The following is a 21,190-nucleotide window of genomic DNA, read 5'->3' as shown; positions in this document are numbered from 1 at the left end:
ATCTCTTCATGGAGGTAGTTAGAGGGTGGGCCATTAGTGTGGGGAGACTAGATGGGCTGTGGCCCTTTTCTGCCATCATGTTCTATGTTTCTATGTTATAGGAGAATGGATACCATCAACATTAAGAGTAACCATAGTCAAATTAACCATAGCTGTGTAGCATAAAAAGCCACCAATACAGCCACATATTACAAGAATACAATAGGATGAGAGATCAGACCCCCCAGCTAGGCCTGGCTCCCAGCAGTAAGAGCGCTCTCACAGTCCCTCCAGCCTCCTGCTTACCTCGACCCCTCTCCCACCTCCCCTGAAACCCATACATACCCCCAACAATCATCCCCAGCCATACAACATACATACCCCATCCCCCCTCTTCTCTCCTCCCACCGGAAAGCCTTCCCCAAACCTTCCAAATCCCTATCTCCCAAAAGAGCTATACACACTCAACCTACTATACCCCCTCCCCAGCCCTAGCAGAAAAGATAGCAAATAAAAGAAAAAAAGAACAATAAAGCTGCCTAGAATTACCAGAACCCCCGACTCCCTCCTTCTCCAGGTTCCTATCTGGCCCAAGCTTGCCCCATACAAAATACTCCAACCCTCCTTCCCCTCCAAGAAATGCTATAAGCAGTGCATAACCTCCCTAGAAAATAAAGGAAGCAAAAGAGAGAAGCAGGAAAAAACAAACCCTAAAAACAAATGAGCTATCTCTCAAACCTCCTCCCCATAAAATTGAGGTAGTGAAAGTGGTCATGGGTCAAAACTCCAGGCAATCAAAGCAGAACTGCAAAACGTTACATGACCGGAACAGATAAAACATAAACAGTACGATAGTATAGTCACCCAGGCCCTGATACCCGATAAGGATCCCCCATCACCAAGAAGGGCCTAGACAAAAACTCATACATGAGTCCCCCCCCTTATAATCCACCCGACGAACTTACAGAAATAGAGGGACAGAGAATAGAAAAGAAAGGGTAGAAAAAGAAAGGAGAAAAGAAAGGGAGAAAGCCCGAGGGGGAGCATGCCACAAAGTCCGCTGCCTACACGTGGAAGAGCGTGGGCCAACTCCCTAGGCAGCAGGCAAGCCAACTAATGACTCCTATGCCTCGGAAAGAGAAAAGAGCAAGAGCGAAAGAGGAGAACAGAACGAGCAGGGCTAGGAAACAAAAGAGAAAGAAAGAGAGCCCGGGGAATAGCATTCCTGAGATACAAGACACAACACAGGCACCCGGAAAAGCAGGAAAGAAAGGCCCCGTCCCTCCCCTATGGAGGGCATTAGTAAAAGTCACTACAAATGTCCAGGGAGCCCTGCAACGATGAGTCAGCCGGGCAAACCCTCCAAGAAGATGTGGATCTCTGCGGGTGTATTGAAATATAGAGCCCGGTTCTCTTGGTGCACCCGCAGCTTGGCTGGATATTGGAGCGCAAACCTCATCTGCTGCTGGTGCAACTGCGTACAATAGGGAGCTATCGCTCGCCGCTGCTCCGCCACTCTCGGAGAGTAATCTTGGAACATCAAAAGTCGGTGCCCCTCGTAGGTAAGAGTGCCCTTTGCCTTGTAGCCGCTGAGGAGTAGTGGCTCGTGGCCAGTAGGGGGTGATGTTTATGGGACGGTAATTGAATGGATTTCAGAACATGATTGTGCAGTATTTTTGTGGAGTTTTTCTACAAAAGTGCCTGTTTTTCATATGATTCTGGGTAATTCTAGTTAGATACAAGCATATGTTAGTTAAGGCCACACCCAATGGAAGCATACGAAAAAAGGGTGAATAAAAATCTAAATAATGTAGTTAAAGCCAGAAAAACACACTACAGATTAATATAAGGGAAAGAATGGTGTTCTTTTTATGTACTTTGCTGTTGGGCCAGATCATGAAGGAAACCAGAGGAATCAATTTTGGGTTCTCTGTCTTTACTATATCTGCTTTGTCTTTGGATACCATTTTGTGCTAGTGACTAGTTTCTGTCTTCTTTGTCCTCTCTGAGTTTTCCCGCTCCCAGCAGCGTGGTGTTAATTAATACCACATGTGTTTGCTTTAGACTGGTAAAGGAAGATAACGTGTCCCAATCTAAGATATAACAGGAATTAAATATAGTTTTGAATGAAAATTATGTTTGGAAGGCTTGATCAAGCAAATATGACTGGAGTGGATGTGTGGCTGTGTGTATTGAACAAAGGAATGGGTTTTGAAAAGCATATTATATATATATTTGCATCCTAAAGAAATCCTAAAGCAACATCTGGAAGTAATTAAGTCAGAGACTCCTGCTCTAACATAGGAAGAGAGGGGGAGACCAGCCCCTACTCCTCCTCCAGACTAAGGTTTCTGTGTAAGGCTATGTAATTTGAACCTGTCAGGAGAGCTTCTCTTTTCCTCTAAGGCTGAGAACTTTTCAGCATCTTTTTAACAAATAATTTCTCTTAATATACTTTTGTGAAAATTATGATTTATATTCAGAAACGACTATAAGCAAACAAATGTACTTTTCTGAAACTTTTGTCTTTGTCTAACTTTTAAGACCACCCATGTTATTTTATTGGTTGTCAAACCTGATGATGTTACTGAGCTAAAAGTATATAATAGAATGACCTGAGATATTAAGATGAGTTTGTTATTAGAAGGCCAGCATTTGGCAACTATAACGATCTCCCATTAGCGCAACTGTTAAGCAATTATGCTTGATTCTTTTGATCTCATAATGGAAAAATAGAAACAATAACTCAATAAATCTTAATTATAATTTTAAAACCTTGCGCTGGTATCATTTTGCATGTGCTATTATTTTTCAAACCTAAGCTTTCAAGAGGCGTCGATGTCCCTTGCTCACCGCTCAGAAGCCGTTGTTTATCAGCAAAATTTAGGATTTGGGCAATCACTGGCCACGGTTTCAGATCACCCTCCCGGCGGGTCCCCAGCCGATGCGCCCTCTCAACCAATAGGGGAGCACCACCAGGATCCAGGCCCAACTCCTTAGGCAGCCAGGTGGAGATCAAAACCTGGAGGTCCGTAGCAGTGAGAGACTCTGGCACGCCAATAAGCCCAACATTATTCCTTCAGCTGCGGTTTTCCAGGTCCTCCGCTCGGTCCTCCAGTTGGCAACATTTTTCCTCCAGAGACTGGACCCCTGCTTCCAGAGCCACCGTGCGGTCCTCCTGTGTGGACACCCAGTCCTCCACGTGCTGGATGCGGGTAGCCTGCCGCTCAATGGTGTCCTTTATCCCATCCACCGTAGTTTGCAGGCGAGTAAGTTTGTCATCAAGAAATGCGGTAAGGTGCTTCTTAAGTTCTTCAATCGCATCCGCCTGGAGCGTGATCGTTGGGCTAAGTTGAATCCGAGCAGAAGATGATGCCGTCGCCATATTTACTGGAGTGAAGGGGCCGTGCAGAGCTTTGGTAGCCTTTGAGGCTCTTGCCGGCATACCTCAAAACCCCTATAAATGTGGAACCAGCAGACAGCCTGCAGCAACTCCTGACCGAGAAGGTGACTTGTGAGCAGGCAAAATCAAAAATATGCGATACAGAGCCGATTAATCAGTGCCAGGGTCGGGAGAAAGGTATAGCACGTCCGTTCACGTTGAGTGCATCACGTGACCCTCTGGACTTAATTCTAAATGGACAAGGACCGACGCAAGATGTAAAAGTAGAAGGGACGCTTGGAAGCAGTGATCACAATATGATCTGCTTCATGGGGGCGAAACAACAATCCAGAACGATGGCAATGGCGCTGAACTTCCAAAAAAAGGAATTACGAAGGAATGAGACTCATGGTGGGGAAGAAGATTAAGAAGAGGATAGGTGCTGTAAAAACGCTAGAGCAAGTGTGGTCCCTTTTTAAGGACAGTCACCAAGGTGCAGAATCTATATATACCATGTATAAACATGGGATCCAAGAGGAAAAAGAACACAGAACCAGCGTGGCTCACTGTAATGGTGAAAGAAGCGATCAAAGACAAGATTTCTTTTAAAGTATGGAAAAAGTCAAAAATGGAAAAAAACTGGAAAAAGCACAAGCAACATCAACACAGGTGCCATAAGGCGGTAAGAGGGGCCAAAAGGGACTACGAGGAAAAAATTGCCAAGAAGGCAAAAAACTTCAAGCCGTTCTTTCGATATATTAAGGGGAAATAACCCACAAAGGAAGCAGTGGGGGCCGTTGGATGACATGGAATAAAGGGAGTGCTAAAGGAGGACAAAGCCATAGCCAACAATCTGAACACATTTTTTGCGTCTGTATTTACAGAAGAGGATATAAGCAACATACCGGAAGCTGACAGGCTATACCTAGGAAACGAAGATGGAAAACTGACTGGGTTGACGGTCAGTCTAGAAGAGGTATGCAGGCAGATTGACAGGCTTAAAAGTACAAATCTCCTGGACCGGATGGTATTCATCGGAGGGTAATCAAGGAACTGAAAGAGGTTATAGCTGAAATGCTTCAACTAATAACCAATATGTCAATCAAATCGGGAAGGATTCCGGAAGACTGGAGAGTGGCGAATGTTACGCCGATCTTCAAGAAAGGTTAGAGGGGAGATCTGGGAAACTACAGGCTGGTGAGTCTGACCTCAGTACCGGGAAAGATGGTAGAGGAGCTGATAAAGGACCGCATCGTTGACCACCTTGACGGACACAATCTGATGAGAACCAGCCAGCATGGCTTCAGCAAAGGAAGATCTTGCTTGACAAACTTGCTGCACTTTTTCGAGGGACAAAGGTGACCCGGTCGACATTGTATATCTGGATTTTCAGAAGGCGTTTGACCAGGTCCCACATGAACGACTACTTAAAAAAAAATTGCGAGCCATGGGATTGAGGATGAAATGCATACGTGAATCAAAAACTGGTTGGCAGATAAAAAAGAGAGTGTGGGGGTAAATGGACAATACTGGGACTGGAAAACAGTCACCAGTGGAGTGCCGCAGAGTTCGGTGCTTGGGCCTGTGATCTTCAACATGTTTATAAACAACCTGGAAATTGAAATGACAAGCAAGGTGATTAAATTTGCAGACGAAACGAAGCTATTCAGAGTAGTGAAGATGCAGGAGGATTGCGAAGACCTGTAACAGGACATAAACATGCTCGAGAAATGGGCCACGACATGGCAAATGAAGTTTAACGTGGACAAGTGTAAGGTGATGCATGTTGGTAACAAAAATCTTGTACACAAATACAGGATGTCTGGTGCAGTACTTGGAGTGACCCCCCAGGAAAGAGACTTGGGAGTACTGGTTGACAAGTCGATGAAGCTGTCCACGCAATGCATGGCGGCGGGCAAAATGCTTGAAATGATTAAGAAGGGGATTACGAACAGATCGGAGAAGGTTATCATGCCACTGTACCAGGCCATGGTGCGACTCTACCTGGAATACTGTGTCCAGCACTGGTCACTGAAAGGGTCCAGAGAAGAGCGACTAAAATGGTTAAGGGGCTGGAGGAGTTGCCGTACAGCGAGAGATTAGAGAAACTGGGCTTTTTCTCCCTTGAAAAGAGGAGACTGAGAGGGGACATGATTGAAACGTTCAAGATAATGAAGGGAATAGACTTAGTAGATAAAGACAGGTTGTTCACCCTCTCCAAGGTAGGTAGAATGAGAGGCCACTCTCTAAAGTTAAAAGGGGATAGATTCCATACAAACGTAAGGAAGTTCTTTTTCACCCAGAGAGTGGTGGAAAACTGGAACGATCTTCCGGAGGCTGTAGTAGGGAAAAATACCCTCCAGGGATTCAAGACAAAGTTAGATGAGTTCCTGCTGAACTGGAACATATGCAGGTAGGGCTGGTCTCAGTTAGGGCACTGGTCTTTGACCTAGGGGCCACTGCGGGAGTGGACTGCTGGGCACGATGGACCACTGGTCCGACCCAGCAGTGGCAATTCTTATGTTCTGTTCGCCCTTTTTGCTGCTGCCGTGCACTGCGCAGACGGCTTCATTGACTTGTCTACCAGTACTCCCAAGTCTCTTTCCTGGAGGGGTCTCTCTGAATACTGCACCGGCCATCCTGTATTCGTGAATAAGATTTTTGTTGCCGACATGCATCACCTTATACTTATTCATGTTAAACCTCATTTGCCCTGGCCCAAGGAATCACATTGATCGTCTCCACCATGGTCCCCAGAACCTGGAGATACTGCCAGCCCATCTGAACCGGTGTGGCCAAGAAATCCCTGACCACTTGGCGCAACTTCTCTTGATGTGAAATGGGTAGGAAAACTGTTCTGTGTGGAAGCAAATTTCCAGGTATTCCAAGTCCTGCATCAGCTCGAGGCCACTCTTCCGGAAGTTGATCACCCAGCCCCAGACACTGAATCAACTGAACGATTTGATGAATTGACTTACACCCCTTGGACTCCAACGGGGCCCTGATCAGCCAGTCATCCAAATACGAGTGAACCAGAACTCCTAGCATGCGCAGATGGGTTGCCACCACCACCATTACCTTGGTGAAGGTCCTGGGCGCTGTCACCAATTCAAAGGGCAGTGCTGCAAACTGATAAATGCTGCTACAAAACATGGTGCTGCTACAGAACATGGACCCTCAGGCACTTCTTATGGTCTGGAAAGATGGGAATATGAAGATATGTCTCTATCAGATCCAGGGAGGCCAAAAACTTCCTCAGAGCCACTGAGGCGATCACCAAATGTGCTGTTTTCGGAAGTGAAGCATTCTCAGTGCTGAATTGACCGCCTTGAGATCCAGGATCAGCCTCCAATCTTCAGAGCCTCTCTTTGGAATGATGAAGTGTATCAAGTATGTCCTGGAGCCCGAGTCTTGCTTCAGAACGGGCACTATGATCGCAATCTCCAGCAACCTGCGGACTGTGGCCTCCACCCAAGTCACCTTTTCTGGCCTTCCCACAGGGGAATCCAGAAAATAATCTGCCAGGGGGACAATGAAATTCCAGCTCGTAGCCATCCCGGAGGACTTCCAGGACCCAATGATCTGAGGTGATGGCCTGAATCTGAGTCAACCGCAGATACAGCTGGCGTACTAACCAGGACCACAGTGGGTAAACAGGGTAGAATCCCTCTGCCCTAGGAAGGAGGTGTCCACACAGCCAGGGGAGAAGAGGCTGGCATCAATTTCTTAGCCAAATAAGCTTGATACATCATGTTAATAAATTCATGAGAAAATCCATCATCCGGGGCAGAAGCCACCTCCTGCAGACCTTTCTTGCAACTCTTGGAGGACTTGTGAGATTTGGTTGCTGAATCGAGTTTGCGTTTTGCCGGGGCAGCAATTGTGCATTCCTCAAGGCCTGATTTTGACATTTTCCCATTAGCGGGCAGGAACAATGGCAGGATCCCCTTCAGAGGTCGAGAGTATTTGGACCGAAAAAATTCTGCCCCCCCTCCCACACCGTGGAATCACCAGACAGCCATCCACCGCAAACAAGTGGTTTTCTTACAAAAATGAAGCTTGTAGAGGTACAAAATAACTAAATTTCAGTTAAGAAAAATACAAGATGGTCACCTTGCAAGTTTCAAAATAAAATAACTCAGGAAAAGCACAGGAACTCTCAAACAAATGGCAATTTTAGGGGTGGGGGGACTATGGCTAACTCCAAAACTGCCCAAAAAACACTTTTAATGACTCCCCAAAATCTCTGTGACAGACTGTCAGCTCTGTACTGGAAGGCTGCAGAAAGAAGCTGAATAAGCTTACAAGGAGATGCTCTGCCTCAGCAAGCCCTGCAAACTGGACTGCTGGTCTTCTGACTGCCCCACTGGCCCGAGTTCTGTGGCCAGAGATCTCTGCACCAGAAAGCAATGTTACTTACCGTAAAAGTTGTTATCCAGGGACAGCAGGCAGCTATTCTCACTAGTGGGTGATGTCATCCGACAGAGCCCCGATGCGGACATCTCACAAGCATACTTGCTTGAAGAAACTTCAGAAGTTTCGAGATGCCTGCACTGCGCATGCGCAAGTGCCTTCCCACCCGATGCACCGGGCGTGTTTCCTCAGTTCAGATAGCTAGCAGAGAAGCCAACCCAGGGGTGGGATGTGAGAATAGCTGCCTGCTGTCCCTGGATAACAACTGTTATGGTAAGTAACATTGCTTTATCCCAGGACAAGCAGGCAGGTATTCTCACTAGTGGGTGACCTCCAAGCTAACCCCAATGGGATAGTGGGAGAGTTGGCAACTTAGGAGAATAAATTTTGCAATACTGTTTGGCCAAACTGTTCAACCCGTCTGGAGAAAGTATCCAGACAATAATGAGAAGTGAAGGTATGAACCGAGGACCAAGTGGCAGCCTTACAAATCTCCTCAATCGGTGTCGATCTGAGGAAGGCTACAGAGGCTGCCATTGCTCTGACCTTATGGGCTGTGACTTTACAGGGAAGGGGTAATCCAGCATGGGCATAGCAGAAAGAGATGCAAGCCGCTATCCAGTTGGAGATGGTACGCTTCGAGACAGGGCGTCCCAACTTGTTCGGATCAAAGGAGACGAAAAGTTGAGGAGCAGGTCTGTGTGGTTTGGTGCGATCCAGGTAGAAAGCCAAAGCACGTTTACAGTCCAGAGTGTGAAGAGCTGATTCTCCAGGATGAGAATGAGGCTTTGGAAAAAACACAGGAAGAACTATGGATTGGTTGAGATGAAATTCAGAGACCACTTTAGGCAGGAATTTTGGATGTGTGCAGAGGACCACCTTGTCATGATGGAATACTGTGAAAGGCGGATCCGCCACTAAGGCCTGAAGCTCACTGACTCGGCGAGCAGAAGTGAGGGCAACAAGAAAAACCACTTTCCACGTGAGAAACTTCAGCGGAGCCTTGTTGAGAGGCTCAAAAGGAGGCTTCATAAGGTGTGAAAGGACAACATTGAGGTCCCAAACCACTGGAGGGGGTTTGAGAGGAGGATTGACATGGAAAAGTCCTTTCATGAATCTGGAAACCACAGGATGAGCAGAGAGAGGTTTCCCTTGCAGAGGCTGATGGAAAGCTGCAATAGCACTCAGATGGACTCGTATCGATGTAGACTTGAGGCCAGAATGAGATAGGTGCAGAAGATAGTCCAACATAGAAGATAGGGAGGCTCGTTGAGGCTCCTGATGATTAGAAACACACCAGGTAGAAAATCTAGTCCATTCTTGGGAGTAACATTGTCTAGTAGCAGGCTTCCGGGAAGCCTCCAACACATCCCTCACCACTTTGGAAAACTGGAGAGGAGTTACGTTGAGAGGAACCAAGCTGTCAGGTGGAGAGACTGCAGGTTGGGATGGAGCAGAGATCCTTGATGCTGAGTACGCAGTGAAGGAAACACTGGAAGAAGGAATGGCTCCCTGCTGCTGAGTTGAAGTAGAAGGGAGTACCAAGGCTGTCTGGGCCACCGAGGAGCTACCAGAATCATGGTGGCATGGTCAGACTTCAGCTTGACCAGAGTCTTTTGAATGAAAGGAAACGGAGGAAACGTATATAGAAAGAGATTCCTCCAGTCCAGAAGAAAGGCATCTGCCTCGAGGCGATGAGGAGTGTAGATCCTGGAGCAGAATTGAGGCAGTTTGAAGTTGTGGGGAGCCGCAAAGAGGTCTATCTGAGGCGTCCCCCATTGAGAGAAAATCTGATGAAGGGGCTTGGAATGGAGGGTCCATTCGTGAGGCTGGAGGAGACGACTTAAGTTGTCCGCCAAGGCATTGTCCGCCCCCTGAATGTAGACAGCTTTGAGGAAGGTGTTGTGGCGAATCACCCAATCCCAGACTCTGAGAGCTTCCTGGCAGAGGGAGGCTGATCCCGTGCCCCCCTGCTTGTTGACATAATACATGGCGACCTGATTGTCCGTGCAAATGAGGACCACCAGGTCGTGAAGCAGATGTTGAAAAGCTTGAAAAGCATTGAAAATCGCTCTGAGTTCCAGAAGATTGATATGACAAAGCCGGTCCGCACTGGTCCAGAAGCCTTGAGTGCGAAGACCGTCCAGATGAGCCCCCCATGCATAGGTCGAGGAATCGGTCGTGAGAACCTTCTGGTGGGGAGGAGTGTGAAACAGCAAACCTCTGGATAGATTGGAAGAGATCATCCACCAACGTAGAGACTGCTGAAGAGCAGGAGTGACCAGGATCTGAAGAGTCAAAGGATCTGACATCTGTGTCCATTGAGAAGCCACAGTCCACTGAGGAATTCTGAGGTGAAGTCTGGCAAAAGGAGTCACATGAACCGTAGAGGCCATGTGGCCCAGGAGAACCATCATGCATCTCGCTGAGATGGACTGACGAGAAGACACTGACTGACAGAGATGAAGAAGAGCTTCCAGGCGCTGTGGAGGAAGGAATGCTCTGAGTTGGACAGTATCCAGATTAAGGGAAGAGACTGGGTAGGTTGCAGATGAAATTTTGGGAAGTTGACCTCGAACCCCAGACTCTGCAGGAACCAAATAGTTCTTCGGGTTGCCCTGGAGCTGAGGCAGCTTTGATGAGCCAGTTGTCGAGGTAGGGAAACACCTGAAGACCATGGTTCTGGAGTGCAGCGGCCACCACCACCAGACACTTGGTGAAAACACTGGGAGACGAGGACAGGCCGAAAGGGAGCACTCGATACTGCAGATGAAGATGTCCCACCCGAAATCTGAGGAATTTGCGAGAGGCCGGATGAATGGGAATGTGAGTGTAGGCCTCTTTTAGATCCAGAGAGCATAACCAGACGTTCTGCTTGAGGAGGGGGTAGAGAGAAGCTAGGGTCAGCATGCAAAATCTCTCCTTGACCAGGAACTTGTTGATCACCCTGAGGTCCAGAATAGGACGCAGGTCGCCCGTCTTCTTTGGAACAAGGAAGTACCGGGAGTAGAACCCCCGGTTGTGTTGGTCCACAGGGACCGGCTCGACGGCCTGAAGCCGGAGCAAAGCCTGAGCTTCCTGAAGAAGAAGGGCGGTCTGGGTCAAGTTGGAAGGATACTCTCTTGGAGGATGGTCCGGGGGGACCCGATGGAACTGAAGAGAATATCCTTCCCTGATGATGGTTATAGCCATCCATCGATGGTAAAAATGATGGAGGCGACTCCCAATTGGAAAGACAGGGGATAGCAGAACGGTGTTGGTTATGCTCCCGACAAGAGAGTCAAAAAGGCTGAGGAGCCTTGGGAACAGCAGAAGGCTGAGGTTTTTGTTGAGACTTCTGCGGAGGCTGTCTCTTCATCGGTTGCCTCACAGCAGGAGCCTGCCTGGGAGAGTAACACCGTTGGTATATCAAGGGTGGTCAAGAAGGTCGAGATTGAGTAGGTTTAGGCTTCGGACGAAGGATGGACTGGAAGGACTTCTCATGATCCGACAGCTTCTTCGTCACCGTCTCGATGGACTCATCAAACAAATCCGCACCTGCACACGGGACGTTGGCAAGCCTGTCCTGGAGGTTCGGATCCATATCAATGGTCTGAAGCCATGCCAAGCGACGCATGGCCACAGAACAGGCGGTGGCCCGTGCCAAGAGCTCAAACACATCATATGAGGATTGCATCAATTGAAGACGCAGCTGGGACAGCGAGGCGACAAACTCCTCGTATTCAAAACGAGCTTGAGAGTCGATGTAAGGCATAAACTTCCGAAGCACTGGAAGGAAGAACTCCAAATAGGTGGCAAAATGGAAGGTGTAATTGAGAACTCGGGAAGCCATCATCGAGTTCTGGTAGATGCGCCTCCCGAACTTATCCATGGTCCTCCCCTCTCGACCTGGGGGCACCGAGGCATATACCTGGGACGGATGAGATCGCTTGAGGGAGGACTCGACCAGCAGGGATTGATGGGAGAGTTGGGAGCCCTCAAACCCCTTATGGTGCACTGTGCGATACCTGGCATCCAGTTTGCCAGGAATGGCAGGAATGGAGTACGGTGTTTCAAAAAAGCGCATGAACGTCTGGTCGAGGAGCTTGTGTAGAGGCAGGCGAAGAGACTCAGCAGGAGGATGAGGCAGATGTATGGTATCTAGATATTCCTTGGAGTAGCGGGAACCCAAGTCCAAGGTGATGTCGAGATCATCTGCCATCTGCCGCAGAAAAGATGAAAAAGACAGCTGGTCTGCCAACACAAAACGCTGAGACGGACTCGATGAAGTCGAGGCCTCCTGATCCAAGGAGACATGGGATCTATAAGGAGAGAACGATCTGATGGTATCCTCGAACTCCGGGCCGGGAGGAGGCGAGACATCCGAAGATAAATACACCATACGAGGAAGCTTCTTCTGAGGCAAGACAGTAGAATGCCTGGACGAATTCCTGGAAGAATGTCTGGAGTGATGCCCCCCACTCCTCCTCGAAGGGGACCTGGAACGATGATGCAAAGTTGGCTCCCCAGAGGCCTCCAACAAGTAGATGGGGCTGGAGGCCGTAGAGCGAAGAGGAGGGTGGGTCGACGCCTCTCGAGCAGCATGCCACGGGTCGGGAGATGGCTTGGCAGGCAAGGGGCTCCTGAATAAATTCTCCTGACGACGCACAGGGCTTCGGCTCCTCGGAGGCAAATCCCAATTGTCTCTGTCTGAGGCTGGGATGGGTTCCAGAGGCGGCATCTCACTAACCGAGGCACTCCTCGATGAACTTGCAGTCAAACGCCGAGCCTCCGAGCCTAGCAGTGAGAGCGAGCGGCGAGGCAGAGGAGGAGGTGGCTCGACCCCACGAGGAGGTTCTGCATGCCCATGCTGGATTGTGGCAAGCCACTTGTGCCCCATGGTAGTCATGAGATCGAGGAAGTGGGCTTCCATGAGCGACCGCATCGAAGCCGACAAGGGGGGAGCAGCATCTGAAGTGGGACCCCCTGCACGGTCTTCGCGGTCCCGGGTGGCTGAGTGCTTGGCCTTAGAAGCCTTAGGCACCTTAAGAACCACCGGGGGAACGGACTGTGGAGTTACCTGATCTGAGGAGACCGAAGCAGGCACCGGGGCAGGAGGCGGAGTCGAAGCCGGTTTCAAAAGACCCGATGTAGCAGGAGCAGACGCCGACTTCGAAGGCGAAGCGCTGGTTGAAGCCGAAGGTTCCTTAGAAGCCTCCATAGCGAACATCGACTCCCACAGGAAACAGCGACGCTTGAAAGCACGTGCTGTTAGAGTGGAACAAGGTCGGCACAATTTCGGAAGATGTTGAGGCCCGAGACACTGTAAACAGCGTCGATGCGGGTCCGTCAACGAAATTGCACGCTGGCACTTGATACACTTTCTAAAACCGGTAATAGGTCGGGACATAGGCCGAAAAAGCTCCATCGAAGCTGAGAAAATAAAGGCGAAAGAGTTGGCGTTCATGAAATATAAAAAAAACCTAAGAAGAGGAGAGCAGAAAGGACTACAGGGTGAAACTGAAAGAAGCCAAGAGAGAGATACGTTTGGCGAAGGCACAGGCGGAAGAACAAATAGCTAAAAATGTAAAAAAGGGAAATAAAATTTTTTTCAGATATATTAGTGAAAGGAGGAAGATAAAAAATGGAATTGCTAGGCTAAAAGATGCTGGGAACAAATATGTGGAGAGTGATGAGGAGAAAGAAAATGTGCTAAACAAATACTTCTGTTCTGTGTTCACAGAAGAAAATCCTGGAGAAGGACCGAGACTGTCTGGCAAAGTTACACGAGAAAATGGAGTAGATTCTGCGCCGTTCACGGATGAGGGTGTTTATGAGCAACTTGAAAAACTGAAGGTGGACAAAGCGATGGGACCAGACGGGATCCATCCCAGGATACTAAGGGAGCTCTGAGAGGTTCAGGCGAGTCCTATTAAAGACTTGTTTAACAAATCTCTGGAGACGGGAGTGATTCCTGGGGATTGGAGGAGAGCGGATGTGGTCCCTATTCATAAAAGTGGTCACAGGGATGAAGCAGGAAACTACAGGCCGGTGAGCCTCACTTCAGTTGTTGGAAAAATAATGGAAGTGTTGCTGAAAGAAAGGATAGTGTACTTCCTTGAATCTAATGGGTTACAGGATCCGAGGCAACATGGCTTTACAAAAGGTAAATCGTGCCAAACAAACCTGATTGAATTTTTTGATTGGGTGACCAGAGAGCTGGATCGAGGACATATGCTAGATGTAATTTACTTGGATTTCAGCAAAGCCTTTGATACAGTTCCTCATAGGAGGCTGTTGAACAAACTTGAAGGGCTGAAGTTAGGACCCAAAGTGGTGAACTGGGTCAGAAATTGGCTGTCGGACAGACGCCAAAGGGTGGTGGTTAATGGAAGTCGCTCGAAGGAAGGAAAGGTGACTAGTGGTGTCTCTCAGGGTTCGGTGCTGGGGCCAATCCTGTTCAATATGTTTGTGAGTGAAATTGCTGAAGGGTTAGAGGAAAAGTGTGCCTTTTTGCAGATGATACCAAGATTTGTAACAGAGTAGACACCGAAGAGGGAGTGGAAAATATGAAAAAGGATCTGCAAAAGTTAGAGGAATGGTCTAATGCCTGGCAACTAAAATTCAATGCAAAGAAATGCAGAGTAATGCATTTGGGGATTAATAATAGGAAGGAACCGTATATGCTGGGAGGAGAGAAGCTGATATGCACGGACGGGGAGAGGGACCTTGGGGTGATAGTGTCCGAAGATCTAAAGGCGAAAAAACAGTGTGACAAGGCAGTGGCTGCTGCCAGAAGGATGCTGGGCTGTATAAAGAGAGGCGTAGTCAGTAGAAGGAAGAAGGTGTTGATGCCCCTGTACAGGTCATTGGTGAGGCCCCACTTGGAGTATTGTGTTCAGTTTTGGAGACCATATCTGGCAAAAGACGTAAGAAGACTTGAGGCGGTCCAGAGGAGGGCGACGAAAATGATAGGAGGCTTGCGCCAGAAGACGCATGAGGAGAGACTGGAAGCCCTGAATATGTATACCCTAGAGGAAAGGAGAGACAGGGGAGATATGATTCAGACGTTCAAATACTTGAAGGGTATTAACGTAGAACAAAATCTTTTCCAGAGAAAGGAAAATGGTAAAACCAGAGGACATAATTTGAGGTTGAGGGGTGGTAGATTCAGGGGCAATGTTAGGAAATTCTACTTTACGGAGAGGGTAGTGGATGCCTGGAATGCGCTCCCGAGAGAGGTGGTGGAGAGTAAAACTGTGACTGAGTTCTAAGAAGCGTGGGATGAACACAGAATATTTAGAATCAGAAAATAATATTAAATATTGAACTAGGCCAGTTACTGGGCAGACTGTGTCTGTGTATGGCCATTTGGTGGAGGATGGACAGGGGAGGGCTTCAATGGCTGGGAGGGTGTAGATGGGCTGGAGTAAGTCTTAACAGAGATTTTGGCAGTTGGAACCCAAGCACAGTACCGGGTAAAGCTTTGGATTCTTGCCCAGAAATAGCTAAGAAGAAAAAAATTAAAATTAAAATTAAAAAAAAATTAAATTGAATCAGGTTGGGCAGACTTGATGGACCATTCGGTACCTTTATATGAAGGTGCGGGGTCCCAGCCATGCGGCCGACCCGGTCGAATCGACGGAAATTTTTTTAAAAAAAAACAACAATAAAACGACAGAACAGAACACACGATAAGAGAAAAAAACTCAAAACTGCGAGCACTAGAAGGCAAGAACAAGGGTTCACTCAGCGCAGAGAGTTGAAGCAAAACTTCTCAGCTCCGCGGAAAGAAAAGAACTGAGGAGACACGCCCGGTGCATCAGGCGGGAAGGCATTCGCGCATGCGCAGTGCGGGCATCTCGAAACTTCTGAAGTTTCTTCAAGCAAGTATGCTTGTGAGACGTCCGCATCGGGGCTCTGTCGGATGACATCACCCACTAGTGAGAATACCTGCCTTCTTGTCCTGGGATAACACACCATGCCCCAATCCTGGATACACCTCCATGAAGCCATGCAGCCTGCACTCAAACCCACTAGCGGACGAATCTGGAGTGAGCAAGCTTCCAAGAGAATGGTCCCTGAGCCCTGATTCGAAAGTGCAAGTTGTCCAGAGGGTGTACTGCCAGGCAGCTAACCCCATGAAACAGACTTTCCCCAAAGCCTGTGATTTCCTGCAGCCAGACTGAATTTAAAGAAAATAAACACGAGAAGAGGGGGGCATAGCCATGTTGTGAGCAGGGAGGCTGTATTTTTCCCAAGCTCTGTAACTCTCCCTCCTAATCGCCTCTTTTGAGCTATATTCTGCAAACAATTCTCGACCCATTTCTGGATTTTCTGGTGTTGCCTCCTCATATGGACAAGTTTGTCCACAAGAACGGAGTGGATATGGCCACGAAGGGGGGAAAAAAGGACAGGCCCGCGGTAAGGCCCAGGCATCTGCTGAGGGGAAATGGCGGGCCTGACCGAGGAACCGGATGCAGTTAGCGACACGCTGGTGATGAAGATTACCGAGGCGGTGGTGTTGGCGCTTGGTTCGAGGCTGGATAAGGTGACTGGCCTCTAACCCCTTTATCTAACTCAGTCACTGAGTTCGCTTCTAGGGTGGCTGAGGTGGAACATCGGGTGAGTTCCACGGAAGATTCTCTAACTGCTGTGCAGGCGGTGTTTGCCACGCTGTAGTGCAAGTTTTCCGCTTGTGCTGATAAGCTCGAGGACATTGAAAACTGTTCTCGACGGAACAACTTACGCCTCGTGGGTATCCCTGAGGCTGTGCCGGACGCTACCCTGGCTGTTGTCTTGGAAAAATGGCTTTCGGCTGAGCTTCTTGACACCTCCACGCTGGGCCGCCTGCGGATAGAGCGGGTCCATAGGCTGGGCAGGAAGCTGGATGGAGCCACCAAGCCACGAATTGTGATCTTACACATTCTTAATTTTGCTATCAAGGACCAGCTTATGAAAACTTATCGCCAGTGGAAAGACCTCACCTTCCAGAATCAGAAGATTCTCATATTTCAGGATTATTCCGCGCAAGTGACCTCCTTGCAGCGTGGATTCTCGCCAATCTGTAAGCAACTTGTGGAAAAGAATTTGCGTTTCACGCTGCAGTTCCCGGCTAAGCTGAGAGTGCTTTACAATGGTCAGCCTTTTGTGTTTGCTACAAGCGATGAGGCTCAAGCTCAGCTCAGTCAGTGGTTTCCAGCGCCGGAGATGCCAGCTTGAACTATCCTTGCCTGACATATCCTTATCTGTTCTGACTCTCTTGCTGTTGGTCGGGGGCCCCTTGCCTTGACTGGACTCTTTCCTGCTTGTGATTCCAATTGGGAAGGGAACGCTTCTGAGTTGTTGAAGACGGTACCTGGACTGGTCCTGAGTCGCTCCTTTTGGCTCCCTTGGCTATATGAGCGAGACTCTTTGATCTGCAGCACTGGATTTATTGTATTGACTTTTGTATTTCCTTTCTTTGTTGCCATTTTATGGCTTATGTTCTTTTGGGTCTGGTTACTTAGGCGATGGGAGAGGGGTTGCTGGCATGTTGGTACCCCCAGTTGGTTTGGTGGTTTGTGGAGAATACGAGGGGAGGGGGAGAGGTGTGGGGGGAGGATGGGGGATAGGGTATGGAGGGGTTGGGGAGGGCTTGTGTGGCTGGGAGTGGATAAGCTAGTCTTTTGTGTGAGTGTGCATAGGTTGCGTGTTTGTCAGGGTGAGGGCTGGGCGCCCTGGCAGAGGTTTTTGATTGCTCTGCATGTGATCTTTTTCTATTGGGTTCCTGGTCCCTAAGAGAGGCCTATGTTGTGTATCCTGGAATGTCTCTGGGATAAACTTCCCGATTAAACAAATTAAAATCCTTCAATGTTTGGCTCGTCATAGGGCAGACATAGTGGGCCTGCAGGAGACTAAACTTTCTGCCCTTGAACATGCCAAGTTAAAGCGTTCTTGGGTTGGGCAATGTTATCATGCCTCCTCGCCCAGAGCAAAGGCTGGGGTGGTGCTACTTATTCATAAGTCTATCCCATTTCATATGACCCATGTTATTTTGGACCCTGAAGGGAGATATGTGGTGGTCCAAGGCACGTTATACCAAAAGCGGGTACTTCTAATCTCTATATATGCCCCTAATGCGGCTCAGCGTTCTTAATGCAGAAGCTTTTGGGCATTCTACTTCCGTTACAGGCTGTCTCTTTGGATCATATGATTCTTTTGGGGGATTTTAATTCTGTTATGGTTCCGGGTATGGACTGCACTGGGGGGTCCTCGCGCATCTCCCCTAGGTCTGACAATGGCTTACCTGCTTTTTTGCAGGCCCTTGACCTGGTGGATGTGTGGCGTACCTTGCACCCTGGAGACCGGGACTATACACATACTTCACGGGTACACCTTACTTCCTCGAGGATTGACTATATTTTTCTCTCCAGCTCCTCTTTCCAGCATGTTTACTGGGGCGACCATTGGTACTTTGGCTATTTCTGACCATGCGCCCATCTGGTTAGATTTGACTGTGGGGAGTGGGGCATTTGGGAGTGGAGGATGCTGGAGGTTTCCTGTGGATCTTTATCATGATCCTGAATTTGCGCCATTTTTGGTGCAGCAATGGCAGGATTTTGTTTCCTTTAACCAGGGTCATGTGGGGGAGGGTGAGCTTTTTTGGAGCACGGCTAAGGCTGTATTGAGGGGTGCTATTATTGCATATAGCTCCCGGAAACGCAAGATTTTAGCCCGCAAGGTCTTGGAGCTGGAGAATTAGGTGAAACTGTGTAATGGGTTATTTCTTCGCTCTCCCACTCTGCAGCATAAACATGATTTCTATACGGCCCAGACAGCTGAACGCATTGTTTTCTTTTTTATTCTAAATATAAATTTCACCGGTACGGTAATAGACCTGGTAGATTGTTAGCGAGCTTAACTAAATCCTGGAGGGGCCCCTCTTCTATTTCTTCTCTGTGCACTTCCGAGGGAAAGATAGTTACCCAACAGGCGCACTTGGAAACTCTTTTTGTGCAATATTATCAGCGCCTATACACAGCTGAAGTGGTACATCGGGAAAGTCTTATTGAAGGTTTCCTGGCCTCTTTGGAGTTACCTTGTTTGGCTTCTGATGATGTTGCCTCTTTGAGCCTTCCTTTTTTTTTTTTTTTTTTTTAAGTTAAATTAATTTTTATTGAGTATTTTGAAAAATACAAGGAGCAATTCAAATACATAAGAATAAGATAACGTTTTGTATATATATATGATCTATAAATATAAAATTAATTATAAAGGACCATAGTATTAAGAAAAGCTCAGAGTAATGGAGTTGTTTGTGAAGACTGTATGAGAAAAAGATGAAAGAAGACAGAGTAAAAATAAAAAGAGAAAGGAAAGAAAGAGGAAAGGTGGAGAAAAGGAAGGGAAGACAGGAGTGTCTACAAAGCAGAGCGTACATATGAATCTAAAAATGACCAGGGTGATTTCTTGCTTTTTAAATTCATGGAGATTCGGAATGTGATTTTACTCTCATATGCATATGATTCAAGCCTATGATACATACATAGTGAGTTCCACCAAAACGTATAATCTAATAACGAAAATGATTTCCAATTTTTCAGAATGTGCATGAGAGCAGTCACAATCATGGTATCAATGAGTTTAGGAGGACATTTTGATTGCGCGAAGCAGGGATGTTGAGATCGAAGGATTATAATGTCCATAGAAATTTCTTCTGAGCAGTTAGTGATAGATTGTATGGTATTCCAAATTTGGGTCCAAAAAGAGCGGACTAAAGTACAATGAAAAAACATACGATCAAGAGTTCCCTCCTCTTTCAAGCAGTTCCAGCAAATAGAGTCAAGTTTTAAGTTGGCTTTCCACATGCGAAATGGGGTCCATATTGCATTCCACATAATAAAGAACATTGATTGTGAAACTCTAGAAGATAGAAGTGGGCGGTTTGTTGAAGACCAAAAGAGTTCCCAATCAATGTCAGATAGCGGAATGGTGAGTATATTATCCCAGTGTTTCATAGATTGATATGAAAAAGTGAATAAATGATCTCTCAGAATATTATAGAAAAAAGATATAGCTTTTCCTTTTGATAGAGACCATAAAGACCAATGGTAGATAGTGTTTTTGGAAGACATGAAGTCATACCGTATATGCACAGAAGACAGCATTTCAATAAGTGAGATCCACTGTGAATAGGCAGAGGAAGGCAACAGGTATTTGGAGCAGAGTATATCAAAAGGAATTGACGTAGTGAGAGTAGACAATTGATGAGCAAACCATATACCTGCTCGCTGCCACCGTTTCCATGAAAGGGATTTGCCATAGTTTTGGATTTTGGGATTATTCCAAAGAGACATGAGTGGGCTTACACTAATTGAGATCTCAGCTATATTATCTAAATGATGGAGAGCATGCTGCGTTGAATTCAACAAAGAATACTTTCTCAAATGTCTAGGTATTGATATTGTTAGTAAGCAGGAGATGTGTAGAGGTTTGCATAGAAAACACTCCATTTCAAACCAAGTAGGAGGGTCTTGAGAAAAGGAGTCATTAACCCAGTAGGCTCCATATTTAGCTAATGAAGCAATATAATAATGATAGAAATCCGGGAAGTTAAGACCACCGTTAATTTTAGAGGCCTTCAGCTTGGCTAGAGCAATTCGAGGTTTATTCTTATTCCATATAAATTCAGATAGCTTCCTATTTAGCCAATGGAAAAATGATTTCTGGCATAAAAGAGGAAGCATAGAGAGAATGTAATTAATTTGAGGTGCTAGGGTCATTTTGATGGATGCTATCCTACCTCACCAAGACAAATAAAGTGGAGACCACCGAGATGTAGTGTTAAGAATTAAATTTTTGATTTTAGATATATTAAGATCTTGAGCGAGGACCGGATCCTTGTGTATTAAAATCCCCAAGTATTTCACAGCTTCATTAGACCATGTGAATGGAAAGTAAGCCAAATCTGATTGAAGAATGTTATTATTCAGAGGAAAGATTTCTGATTTCTCCCAATTGACAGAATATCCGGAAAATCGGGAGTATTGTTTGATGATATATATAAGATGAGGAACAGAAGATTGAGGGTTCCTAAGAAAAATTAAGACATCAGCATAGGCTGCTAATTTAAAGTTTCGATCAGAGGAGGGAATACCGTTAATTAAGGGGTTTTGTCGAATAGCAGAGAGAAGAGGCTCCAACACTAAATTGAACAGTAGTGGTGAGAGAGGACATCCCTGTCTAGTGCCTCTGTGAAGGGGAAATTTATTGGATAGAGAATTGTTAATTAGAATACGAGCGGTGGGACAGTGATATAATGTTTCTATCCATTTCGTGAAAAATGAGCCAAAGTTATACCATTTCAAGACACAGAAAAAAAAAGGCCACTCCACTCGATCAAAGGCTTTTTCAGCGTCTATAGCTAGGCCTATTATTGGGTCTGTCAAAGTTTTA

At 47.0% G+C, this 21,190-nt stretch overlaps 1 protein-coding gene across 9 annotated transcripts in view; it reads right to left on the bottom strand.

Annotated features, from left to right (window-relative positions):
- YEATS2 (YEATS domain containing 2) overlaps nt 1-21,190 on the bottom strand; it is a 1,675,245-nt gene that overhangs the window by 290,934 nt on the left and 1,363,121 nt on the right. The window lies entirely within an intron of this gene.

Source organism: Geotrypetes seraphini, chromosome 9 (genome assembly GCF_902459505.1).
Source record: "Geotrypetes seraphini chromosome 9, aGeoSer1.1, whole genome shotgun sequence".
NCBI lineage: Eukaryota > Metazoa > Chordata > Amphibia > Gymnophiona > Dermophiidae > Geotrypetes > Geotrypetes seraphini.
This window is presented reverse-complemented; position numbering and strand designations above follow the sequence as displayed.